General features: G+C 39.7%; 1 protein-coding gene across 3 annotated transcripts in view; it reads right to left on the bottom strand.

The window, feature by feature from the left end:
• The window catches only part of LOC124611375 (ATP-binding cassette sub-family C member 5-like), a 515,589-nt gene extending 503,089 nt beyond the window's left edge, over positions 1–12,500 (bottom strand). For all 3 annotated transcript variants that reach the window (XM_047140243.1, XM_047140240.1, XM_047140242.1), the window contains exon 1: positions 12,389–12,500. The gene's annotated coding sequence lies outside the window, so the exon portion shown is untranslated. The remainder of the gene's footprint in view (positions 1–12,388) is intronic.
• Between the last annotated feature and the right edge of the window lie 540 nt (positions 12,501–13,040).

Consider the following 13,040-nt stretch of genomic DNA (forward strand, 5'->3'; position numbering starts at 1 on the left):
ATGACTGCTGCTGGGATGGAATGTTTACAGCTGTATGAACAGTTTGAGTACTGGGCATTGTGATAATTGCACCATGAATCAGGTCCAGGAGGGCAAAGGTGGTGTTCTGGTTTTTCATCAGTTGACAGTCTGTGGAAGAAGGTAGCCCATACTGCCTGCTTCATTTTCAACAAATCCTCAGCAGTATTTCTAATGGCCATCCCATAATACTGCTGTAGTTCATCAATCATTTTGTCTGTCAGCCTGCCTCTTATGGTTTACCATCACAAAGTTTCTTATATCTCAAACTTTGTTTCAACTTCCTCAACTTGGTGCCCATCCTCTTGTGGACACGACCAATACTAACACGTAACTTAACCTTTATAACACAGCAATCCCCATTCTTCTATATAAAAAATTACCGACTTTATTAGATGTTGAAGTAATGCACATAAAAATTTTAATATTTTCAACCAGTGTAGATTACATTTAATAAAATAAAATGCTTCACTTGTGAGTTTATAAGTGATTCAAATCTACATATTTGCAGCCTCTGCCTCTTGGGGGCTCTGAATTGCAGTGTGTAACATGGCAGCGTGCAGCATAACTATATTGATACATGAGAAACAGTGTGCTGTAATAAAGTTTTGAATTTAAAGAGTTCGTCCACAGATGGACTTATTCCCCCTCTCTATCACTCTCATCTTCCCTTCCTCCATCTATTTCCCACTCCCCCTCTCTCTGCCCATCCATCTCCTCCTCCCTCCTATCGTCTTTCCCCCTCTATCTGTCCTTCGCCTCCTCCCTGCTCTGTCTCTCCACATCCTCTTTTCCCCACTCACTGTGCATGCATCTCATCTTGCACCTATTTGTTCATCTGCTCTTACCATCTCCTTGTCCAATCCTTATTCTTCCATTCCTCTGACCAACTCCTCGCTCTCCTTGAGCATGACAATGCTGGACCTCACACAAACACAGCAACATCTGCTGCAAACTGACATCTTGCATTCACTGTCATCCATCATCCTCCATACAGCACCAATCTGGTCCCTTCTGATTTTAATCTGTTTACAAAACTTAAAGAGCATCTTCAAGGACTTCCCTTTGATAGTGACGAGGCAGTACAAGCAGAGGTGAGGTTGTGACTCATTCAACAAAGTCAAACATTCTACAGTGACAGTATTTACAACCTCGTCTCTCACTGGGAGAAATGCATTTGTTGCCGGGGCAATTGTACTGAGAGAGATAGATGTTGATAAGAAAAATACAGATGTAACATTTAAAAGCTTTAAGAGTTTTCACATAAAAAATTTGGTGGCATCACTTTTCAGCACACCCTCATAATATCTTGGCTTTCAACATAACACTTTCGTCTTAGCTTAGGCTTAGTCACTCATGATATAAATGGGCTACTGGTTTATCAAATTTTAATTTATTTGACTTTGTTGACAACCAAATGGACTAATTTGCTATTCATTTTTAATACCATATTCATAAGTCCCATTTCTCCATGGTGAGGAATTGGTAGTTCACAAATATTTCACAGTAGTCAGAACGTACAGATTAATCCCGATAGTCCTTGAAGATGCTCTTTAAGTTTTGTAAATAGATTAAAATCAGAAGGGACCAGATTGGTGCTATATGGAGAATGATGGATGACACTGAATGCAAGATGTCAGATTGCAGCAGATGTTGCTGTGTTCGTGTGAGGTCCAGCATTGTCATGCTCCAGGAGAGCGAGGAGTTGGTCAGAGGAATGGATTACAGAAAGCAAATGAAACCATCAAAGATGTTTTATAGATGGGCAATATGTAATAAATTGACATTGGACATAAAGAAAACAAACAGTACGCACTGCAACATAAGGAGGTAAAACTACTTTGTCATTATAAGTACTGATGACAAATCTATAAAACGTGTAACAAACACTAAGTTTTTACAGACAAATTTTGATCATCAGTTAATATAGAATGAACACACAAAGGTACTGGCAAAATGAATATGTCATTGGCACATTACACTTTTAGGGCTCTATCATCAGTTCATAACAACCAATGTCTTGTGGTGATGTACACCAATTCCTGGTTACGGGATTCTTTTCTGGGGTTTGAAGGCATGAAACAATATCATAACTTTTAAACTTCAGAAAAAGGCCACAAGAATAATACATAGAAGTAGTAGGAGGGCTCAATGTAAAGAACGATTAAAAAAAAATGGTCATGCTTACCACACTAAGTGAGTATATCTACGAATCTGTGGTTCAATCATCGAAAATATTACTAAGTACTTCACTGACAGATCAACATTTATAATCACAAGACAGTCGACACTTTGAACTCACATTTACAGCGGGAAACAAACAAAAAACTTGAAATAGCATTTTCTATCAGTGAATAAAATTTTATGATGGGTGGATGTAAGGGTGTGCAAACCTACATGGAGCATATTTGGGTGTTTACAGGCCTGCAGTCAGTTTTCTAAACCGAATAGAGTTAGTGCAAGGGGCACACCAACATGTTCATGGCCCAGAAGTCTTCAGAGGTTGTCCTTAGTGTCTGCAGTGATGAAGAGAAAAACTATGTTTCATATTAAAAGTTATCTGAAGCAAATTGTGTGCAAATCAAAGAATATTGTACAATAGGAACCAACTGAATGAGGCAATGCAGATGTTAAGATACTGACATCATACTCAGGAGGATGGAGTTTACTCTGTCCAAGCACCCTGATTTAGATTTTCTTAAATCATTTCAGGCAAATGCTGGGACAGTTCCTTCATCAAGGCCATGGTTGACCACCTATCCTGTCCTATCCTCACAAAACAACAGTTATGTACTCTGTGTATACGTACACTTAGAGCTAGCAATTTTCGTTGTATTACATGGTAAGTCCCATATCACTATGAGATTTTGCTGAATAAAAAGAAGTAGCTAATGACTTAATTGAGAAACATTCACCACATTTATGTACAAAGGTAAGTAGCCTAAATTATGCTTGTACATCAATGCAACTTTTTCCTACATCTACATCTACATCTATACTCCGCGAGCCACCTTACGGTGTGTGGCGGAGGGTACTTATTGTACCACTATCTGATCCCCCCTTCCCTGTTCCATTCACGAATTGTGCGTGGGAAGAACGACTGCTTGTAAGTCTCCGTATTTGCTCTAATTTCTCGGATCTTTTCGTTGTGATCATTACGCGAGATATATGTGGGCGGTAGTAATATGTTGCCCATCTCTTCCCGGAATGTGCTCTCTCGTAATTTCGATAATAAACCTCTCCGTATTGCGTAACGCCTTTCTTGAAGTGTCCGCCACTGGAGCTTGTTCAGCATCTCCGTAACGCTCTTGCGCTGACTATATGTCCCCATGACGAATCGCGCTGCTTTTCGCTGGATCATGTCTATCTCTTCTATTAATCCAACCTGGTAAGGGTCCCATACTGATGAGCAATACTCAAGAATCGGACGAACAAGCGTTTTGTAAGCTACTTCTTTCGTCGATGAGTCACATTTTCTTAGAATTCTTCCTATGAATCTCAACCTGGCACCTGCTTTTCCCACTATTTGTTTTATGTGATCATTCCACTTCAGATCGCTCCGGATAGTAACTCCTAAGTATTTTACGGTCGTTACCGCTTCCAATGATTTACCACCTATGGCATAATCGTACTGGAATGGATTTCTGCCCCTATGTATGCGCATTATATTACATTTATCTACGTTTAGGGAAAGCTGCCAGCTGTCACACCATGCATTAATCCTCTGCAGGTCCTCCTGGAGTACGTACGAGTCTTCTGATGTTGCTACTTTCTTGTAGACAACCGTGTCATCTGCAAATAGCCTCACGGAGCTACCGATGTTGTCAACTAAGTCATTTATGTATATTGTAAACAATAAAGGTCCTATCACGCTTCCCTGCGGTACTCCCGAAATTACCTCTACATCTGCAGATTTTGAACCGTTAAGAATGACATGTTGTGTTCTTTCTTCTAGGAAATCCTGAATCCAATCACAAACCTGGTCCGATATTCCGTAAGCTCGTATTTTTTTCACTAAACGTAAGTGCGGAACCGTATCAAATGCCTTCCTGAAGTCCAGGAATACGGCATCAATCTGCTCGCCAGTGTCTACGGCACTGTGAATTTCTTACGTCATAATACGAGAACACAAAACATGTTCCATTATTCTACAACAGATTGACGTAAGCGAAATAGGCCTATAATTATTCGCATCTGATTTATGACCCTTCTTGAAAATGGGAACGACCTGCGCTTTCTTCCAGTCGCTAGGTACTTTACGTTCTTCCAGCGATCTACGATAAATTGCTGATAGAAAGGGGGCAAGTTCTTTAGCATAATCACTGTAGAATCTTAAGGGTATCTCGTCTGGTCCGGATGCTTTTCCGCTACTAAGTGATAGCAGTTGTTTTTCAATTCCGATATCGTTTATTTCAATATTTTCCATTTTGGCGTCCGTGCGACGGCTGAAGTCAGGGACCGTGTTACGATTTTCCGCAGTGAAACAGTTTCGGAACACTGAATTCAGTATTTCTGCCTTTCTTCGGTCGTCCTCTGTTTCGGTGCCATCGTGGTCAATGAGTGACTGAATAGGGGATTTAGATCCGCTTACCGATTTTACATATGACCAAAACTTTTTAGGGTTCTTGTTTAGATTGTTTGCCAATGTTTTATGTTCGAATTCGTTGAATGCTTCTCTCATTGCTCTCTTTACGCTCTTTTTCGCTTCGTTCAGCTTTTCCTTATCAGCTATGATTCGACTACTCTTAAACCTATGATGAAGCTTTCTTTGTTTCCGTAGTACCTTTCGTACATGATTGTTATACCACGGTGGATCTTTCCCCTCGCTTTGGACCTTAGTCGGTACGAACTTATCTAAGGCGTACTGGACGATGTTTCTGAATTTTTTCCATTTTTGTTCCACATCCTCTTCCTCAGAAATGAACGTTTGATGGTGGTCACTCAGATATTCTGCGATTTGTGCCCTATCACTCTTGTTAAGCAAATATATTTTCCTTCCTTTCTTGGCATTTCTTATTACACTTGTAGTCATTGATGCAACCACTGACTTATGATCACTGATACCCTCTTCTACATTCACGGAGTCGAAAAGTTCCGGTCTATTTGTTGCTATGAGGTCTAAAACGTTAGCTTCACGAGTTGGTTCTCTAACTATCTGCTCGAAGTAATTCTCGGACAAGGCAGTCAGGATAATGTCACAAGAGTCTCTGTCCCTGGCTCCAGTTCTGATTGTGTGACTATCCCATTCTATACCTGGTAGATTGAAGTCTCCCCCTATTACAATAGTATGATCACGAAACTTCTTCACGACGTTCTGCAGGTTCTCTCTGAGGCGCTCAACTACTACGGTTGCTGATGCAGGTGGTCTATAGAAGCATCCGACTATCATATCTGACCCACCTTTGATACTTAACCCAGATTATTTCACATTCGCATTCGCTAATAACTTCACTGGATATTATTGAATTCTTTACTGCTATAAATACTCCTCCACCATTGGCGTTTATCCTATCCTTGCGGTATATATTCCATTCTGTGTCTAGGATTTCGTTACTGTTCACTTCCGGTTTTAACCAACTTTCCGTTCCTAATACTATATGCGCACTATTTCCTTCAATAAGAGATACTAATTCAGGAACCTTGCCCTGGATACTCCTGCAGTTTACCAATATTACGTTAACTTTTCCTGTTTTTGGTCTCTGAGGACGGACGTTCTTTATCAACGATGATAATGTCCTCTCTGGTAAGCCGTCAGGTATTTTATCGTTTCGCCCAAGGGGGGGTCCCTCTAACCTAAAAAACCCCCGTGTGCACGCCACACGTACTCTGCTACCCTAGTAGCTGCTTCCGGTGTGTAGTGCACGCCTGACCTGTCTAGGGGGGCCCTACAGTTCTCCACCCAATAACGGAGGTCGATGAATTTGCAACCATTATAGTCGCAGAGTCGTCTGAGCCTCTGGTTTAGACCCTCCACACGGCTCCAAACCAGAGGACCGCGATCGACTCTGGGCACTATGCTGCAGATATTAAGCTCAGCTTGCACTCCGCGTGCGATGCTGGTTGTCTTCACCAAATCAGCCAGCCGCCGGAAGGAACCAAGGATGGCCTCAGAACCCAAGCGGCAGGCGTCATTCGTTCCGACATGTGCTACTATCTGCAGCCGGTCACACCCAGTGCGTTCAATAGCTGCCGGAAGGGCCTCCTCCACATTACGGACGAGACCCCCCGGCAAGCACACCGAGTGCACACTGGCATTCTTCCCCGACCTACCCGCTATTTTCCTAAGGGGCTCCATAACCCGCCTAACGTTGGAGCTCCCTATAACTAATAGGCCCGCCCTCTGTGACTGTCGGGACCTTGCCGGAGAATCGGCCACTGGCCCAACAGGTGAGGCATCCTGTGGTGGCTCGGAAACGATGTCATCACCACTAGGAAGCACCTCGTACCTGTTGGAAAGGGGTAAGGCAGCTGCCACGCGGCCAGATCCCACCTTCGCCTTTTGGCCAGGCACGCGCGAGCCCACCACTGTCCGCCATTCACCCTGGAGTGATGGCTGACCGGTAAGATGCTCACTGCCGGAAGACGCAGCGACATCAGGGGTTCCATGCGATTCCAAGGCCACCGAAGTAGGCATAGGTCTCACCACAGTTGCCCCAACGCCACTACGAGCCGACTCCTGCGCCTCGAGCTCGATGAGCCTAACAGACAAAGCCTCCACCTGCCCCCGAAGAGTGGCCAATTCTCCTTGCGTCCGCTCACAACAACCACAGTCCCTACACATGACTATGTTTACCCTACAAGCGAACGGTGTACTCGCCTTATTAGCAGCAGGAAATCGAAGTGCTCTCTCACTGACGGTCTAACCGACACTGAGCTGTTCTAACCAAACAAACAAAAGCCTGTACGATACGAGGGTCAGTAGCAACGGCGATACTGTACACTACACTGTTATTAAAATAAAAGGTTGTGTCTAGTAGGCACTCAAACACGCAAGAAATTACAAAAATAAAATAGTAACTACCCAGATAACTGAAAATAAGTTGTATCTGTTTGAAGCTCGCAAAAATGTGTAACAAGCGAACGGTGTACTCGCCTTATTAGCAGCAGGAAATCGAAGTGCTCTCTCACTGACGGTCTAACCGACACTGAGCTGTTCTAACCAAACAAACAAAAGCCTGTACGATACGAGGGTCAGTAGCAACGGCGATACTGTACACTACACTGTTATTAAAATAAAAGGTTGTGTCTAGTAGGCACTCAAACACGCAAGAAATTACAAAAATAAAATAGTAACTACCCAGATAACTGAAAATAAGTTGTACCTGTTTGAAGCTCGCAAAAATGTGTAACAAGTGAACGGTGTACTCGCCTTATTAGCAGCAGGAAATCGAAGTGCTCTCTCACTGACGGTCTAACCTAGGAAAACTTCAAACTGCTATCAAATATGACAAATTCTGTTTTACGTCATTCATTTGAAAACTGGCATGTGTTGCTGTTTCTGATTTAAACTTCATTAATAGTCACTCAAATGGTAGTTTATTCAGCAACAGGCTCATTGTTGATACCTGAAAATATTGGGTAAATGGACTTCAGTGGTCTTTTGTTGCTGACTAGTCTACCATTTCCTGACAGAATAACACATCAGCAGGTCAAATGTAGATCTGTCAATTGTGGATAGAGGGAGGTAGCTTGAGTGAATTAAATAAGTTTACAGCTGACGGGCAGTTGACAAACATAAGTGGCACTGCCAGACAGCATTCTAATATTACAGAATTCTCAGGGTCCTTGAGAAGGCAACACTGTATCCAAATGCTGTCTAATGAAGGGCGGCAACTTGGTTCTGTTGGTTTGCCTAAAATACCTAACATGAGAAACTGTCAATCACAAAATTATTTTAATAGAATAGAAGGTATATTAAAGTAGAACATTTTCTTTTTTTATATTTCCTCAACAAGAAATGAGGAAGACTCTGGCTAACAGTTCTTACGAATCAATGTATCAGTGATAAATGAATTTGTGACCGCAAAATAAAGCTTGCTAACGAGGAATCAAATGGTAATAACAGCTAACAGCATTCACTGGACATGATTCAGACTGTGAGATGCAGATTGCAAGTTACATTAAAAAGAAGAAAGATTTATTGATTAGGGTGAAGTGGGGTAAGTGTAACCATGGGGTTAGTGTAACCACAGCTTATGGTGCCTTAAAGAAGCTGTATTTTTACCTCTGACCTATCACACATATTAATTTACTCCTTTCTTTGTTATATTTAACCATAAGTTGTCAAATCTGACAAATTGGTAATTAATTTTTGGACTTGAATTGAAGTCTACATTTTCACTCTGCGAGTGAGTGGCACGCTCAGAATTTGGTAGTCTGTCATTCTTGCAGTTTTAAAGATAACTGCACAATTTTTTGGTTACAAACTAACTTTTGCATGACAATTTCAAATATGAGATTCATTTTACTCCACTGATAAACCTCTTGATATGCCAGGCATGGTTACACTTACCCCAACTTTTTCCTATGTGGGGCAAGTGTAACCAACAGGCTGGGGCAAGTGTAACTAGGGGGGGTTACACTTGCCCCAAACAAACTTACCGGAACAGATTTATTTATTTAAGCCGTAACCTTGTTTTTGCTATCACACTAGATCAACTAAACTGGCCTTCCTGTACATAATGAGTTTGTGTGAGATATATTTTATTTTTTATTTAAGTCTACTATATTTTTAAACCACGTTTCCTTTTATAAAATATGACACAGTCCGATAGGGTAGTTCCACTGGTAAAACAAAGAAGGAAAGAATTGCACCAGGAGCTGAAGTTATCACTTTTCAAGATGCCATCTATAAAGAAAAAGATTTCAAAGGAAACAAGAATAAAAAAGAGAAAGCAAAACGAAACAGCATTATCGACATAAAAAAGGGCTTGATAATGAAAAGTAAATCTTCCAAACAAAGTGCTGTTACTTTATCCGAAATGGCATTTGGGAATGTTGTGGAAAAAAATCCCTGATTGCTCATGTGGGTAACAAGAAAAAAAAAAGACTGGAAGTTGAATCAAGCGAAGAAAGTGAAACTGAAGGAGGCGTATCTTTAATAAGTGGTGATGAAGAAAATGGGACCATAATAACACTGGACGATCTCAGGAAAGAAATGGTAAACTGTGAAGAAGAAAAAGAGGCAAACTTTTTTGAAGCCAAAGATAAAATTACAGTTGGAAACTATGTTCTGGTAGCTTTTGCAACAAAATGTAAGAAGGTTAATTTTATTGGCCATGTTACCAAAATTTGTGATTTAGGAGATCCAGAAGTGATTTTCCTCAGATGCAAAAATAAGACAAAGCATGGCACCACATTCTACTGGCCTGATAGAAGAGATGAGACGGAAGTTCCATCCTCTGACGTCATTCCAGTGCTGCCTGAGCCTACTTTGAGTCGCAGGGGAGACCTGACATTTGGTGTTACATTTTATTCATACAAGATTCAGTGACTAAATAACAGTTAGGGCCTAAGTGTGAATATAATAAGTTGAATTAGGGCAGTTTATCGTTAAACACAAATTGCCAACAACTTGAGTTCAATTACCATGAAAAATAATAGAAAGTGATCTTATAAAGTGAATTTTTCTTTTCTCTTGATACTAGATATTTTATTATTCTTGATAAATTACCTACTAAAGAAAAAATATTACTTTTGTAGAATTTAAACTAATAAATTACTGGCCTAAAACAAAAATAAATCATCTATGAAGCATTCTGTTTCAGTGTTTTATGGTTTAGGCTAACACTTATTTTTTATAGTTTAGCTAACATTTTCTGTGTATTTCATAATATACAAAGAGGCGTGTGCAAAAAAGTTCATATCTTGAGTAAAATTTAAGATATTTTAATAATTTAAAAATCCTCAAGTTCAGTAAAAATTGGGTAATCAGGTCACTTACCCCAAGTCTCTTTTACAATGCTCTGTATGGGTACAACAATGCGGGGTTACACTTGCCCCGAACCATGGGGCAAGTGTAACCTCACAACACAAAATTTTGAAAACAATTAATTGACCATATAATTTCTTTTTTCAAAAACAAAATGTAGATTGTTTAAAAGTCAATAAGTTAAACTTTAAGCATGAAAAATTTCAAAATCATATCTTCAATAACAAGTTGGCAATTTGGTGTCAAAGTTGAACTATGCCAAAACGTGGTTACACTTACCCCACTTCATATTTGACCTATGTAGGTGGAGGAAGCAAGAGACAGTCATGGCAGGTACTGTACAGTTCACTTGTGCTGTAGCTTTGTAAGTATTACTGACTGTTACTGCCACGACTTCATTGTCACTTCACTTTTGAGTTATAAAGAAATGTAGACATCACAGACAGTACCTTAAAACACTTCTTGGAAGACAATGACTGTCATAATACAGTCAACCACTCACTGAAATTCTACTATTCACAATTTTCCGCCCTTCAAGATGGAAAAACTTGTAGCCAATGGAAATATCTCACAAATACTCATTAGTTCTGAACAGCACAAAATATACTGACATTTCATAATTACAACAGCAGATATGAGGTATGTCTCATACAACTTATCTCAGAAGACTAAAGACAATAATAAAAGTTCTTTGTGTAGGGCTTGGTTGGTTGGTTGTTTCGGGGAAGGAGACCAGACAGCGAGGTCATCGGTCTTATCGGATTAGGGAAGGACGGGGAAGGAAGTCGGCCGTGCCCTTTGAAAGGAACCATCCTGGCATTTGCCTGGAGCGATTTAGGGAAATCACGGAAAACCTAAATCAGGATGGCCGGACGCGGGATTGAACCGTCGTCCTCCCGAATGCGAGTCCAGTGTCTAACCACTGCGCCACCTCGCTCGGTGTGTGTAGGGCTTATTTAACATTATATTGTACACTACCACTGTGATAACATTTATTATTCACTCTATTTTAGTTATAATTTCTTTTTCTTGTCTTAGAATGAGGCACCAGAATCATTAATGAAAACATTACCTAACATCTTCAACACAAGTACAAATCAATGCAGAATGAAATTTTATGTTCAGTAGGCCTACTGTAAATCAACTTCCTATTTTTCTAGCTTGCATTGATTTGCTTTGTTGTCTCCTTACATTTCTATTTGCACTGTGGGTTAAATGAGTACAGTCTCTTGTAAAACTGGCTCAGAATATGTCAGTGTAACACATGTATCAGTGTAAATACAACGCAGATTGAAGTATGTTGTTTACATTAATCAGTCACATATGGTGACTGGGTATTAGTTTACAACCGCCAATGAACTTCAACCTTGTAACAAGTCTGTTGCAGGGAAAATAACAATTTGGCATTGTTTAATAATTTATTTTCTTTTGAATCCTTTATCTCGAATGACTAAATTAACTTAGAGGTAGCAAAAGCGAAGAAAGATAAACTTCTTTTACAAAGGTTACTAAACATACATTTTAATAGACTTTAAGGTTAAATATAGCAAATAAAAGAAATGAAACAGTTCAGTCACAACAATACAGTAAAAAAAATTGGTAATATTATTCACAGAATCAGCAAATATTAAAGACATATCTATGAAACACTGGTGTATGCGTTATCAATGTTCATAAATATTTGCAGATAGGTAACAGATTTCTTTCGGTTATTTTCGGTTTAGACATTTCGTGAATTTTTGAGTTTTGCTCTTCGAGTTCTGAACGTTCATTGAAACAAGATTTATTACTACACAGTTTCAGTATCAACTTGCATCGTTTGTGAGTCCTTATTAACTTATTTATATATCTTTACTACAATTAAAAATTATTCTCGCGTGGTCAGTAAAAAATTCTGCACCAAGTGGGGCTTTCTATGGAGCTGAAGATAGGGAGAATCCGGTCTTACAAGAATCCTTGTATTGTTGAACGGTGCTTTGGCTACATAAAATTACAAAACAGCATTCTTACTATGCGCAAAATGCGGTCACTTCGTATGTAAGAAGCTATAAGAAAGTACATTATACGCCTAAAATGGTCTTCACTGTTAACACTAACTGTACTGTTTAACGTCACACTAACTATTCTATAAACTACGTCAGGTACAACAATGTCGACTCATTTGCATCGGCACTACATAGCTTGCACATTCATGTGTAACCTATCTATTACTTTTTAACGGAACAACTACTGTATGTCCTACTTTCCTTGCAACACAACTGTTGCACACGCATCACGTAGTTTTACGAGCGCACCTGTAGCTTTCAAAACAAAGCAAAAGCGCTGATTTGAAGTAGAGTATTTCATCTTTTACCGGTAGGATAGATATCGTCAAAGGACTCCAAGCATTGAAATGAAAACTGGAACAGCTCTTACGATATAATGAATCGAATTACTTACTGTCTACACATCTGGCAGACCCATAAAACAAAACGACTATCCCTGTTACGCACAGCAGCTACAGCACTATACGTATCAACCGTGACACTAATAATCACGAAACGCATCATAGAATGACACGCCCACTTCATCAGAAATTGATAAAAAAGCAGAAGACTCTCTTCTCTTTCTGAATGTAAGATACTCTTGGAGCTATAATAATTTATAACTAATATGTAAAACAAAAAATGATTTATTTTCCAATAACATTTTGAGCAGCAAAATTGTCATTCTAAGATATCGAATAGGAGATTTTGTACTTATTCACACCTTTAGTGCTCTGGGGTCTAATTGTTACAGCTAAAAATTGCTGTAAAAATACATTTGAAAAGGCTGTATGCAAGAGTACAGTTGGATGAAGGGTGAGGGGGGGGGGGGGGAGTCTTGGTGCTTGAGTTCATTAGGGCTAAGAACATGAGGTAAAAACATTTTGGTTTAAATTGGACGAGAGGACATTTGTGTAGCCATTCAAATATCTGTCTTACTGTGGACTAGTTACGTCAAATGGCCTATAAAAAAATTAGCCCTATGAAAAATGGTCACGTACTATTTCTACAAGCAGTAATTCGCATCACAGATTTATATTAAATTTGTTCATCCAAACACCTGCTTC

The sequence above is a fragment of the Schistocerca americana genome, chromosome 1, assembly GCF_021461395.2.
Source record: "Schistocerca americana isolate TAMUIC-IGC-003095 chromosome 1, iqSchAmer2.1, whole genome shotgun sequence".
Taxonomy (NCBI): domain Eukaryota; kingdom Metazoa; phylum Arthropoda; class Insecta; order Orthoptera; family Acrididae; genus Schistocerca; species Schistocerca americana.